The following is a 680-nucleotide window of genomic DNA, read 5'->3' as shown; positions in this document are numbered from 1 at the left end:
ATAAAATGTTTGTTAATTTATTCTTGATTGATTCTTCATAGCCTACACGTTTACGAGTTTGCATGCACATTATATTCTGTTTTTGATGCTATCTGCAACAAAGGGGAAAAACAATCGTCAGTTAGGTTAGATATAATAGCCTATTTATATATGATGTTGATGATTTGCCTATAGTCTCAGCCTATCACTGTCTGGAACTCATAGTCATTTGTTTCTTCATTCGAATTATATACATTCAAATTATATTTTAAAATGTATACCTCTCTCTCACACACACACACACACACACACACACACACACACACACACACACACACACACACACACACACACACACACACACACACACACACACACACACACACACACACACACACACACACACATCAAACATGCGCCATGCACATTGCACAAATCTCCGTTGTGCAGACTGCAGAGCGCGTCAAGGCCCCTGGACCGGGAACGCGCGGCAGGTGTGCATTTGAGCAGAAAGGTTGACAGTTCAGCGGGGCGGCGGGAACAATGGGCCTGCATACAGGATGTCCCGCCCGGCCCGGCCCGCGGGGGCTGAGAGATAAGGCCAGCCTGATCAGGAATTCATCGCTCCACGATATACATGTATGCCCGCTTTAAAATAGTTTTGTTCTCAGCAACACATACATACCACCACACAACAGGTT

Source organism: Poromitra crassiceps, assembly GCF_964638095.1.
Source record: "Poromitra crassiceps genome assembly, chromosome: 5".
In the NCBI taxonomy this organism is placed as follows: Eukaryota; Metazoa; Chordata; class Actinopteri; order Beryciformes; family Melamphaidae; genus Poromitra; species Poromitra crassiceps.
The sequence above is the reverse complement of the archived record's forward strand: the minus strand, read 5'-3'. Positions refer to the sequence as shown.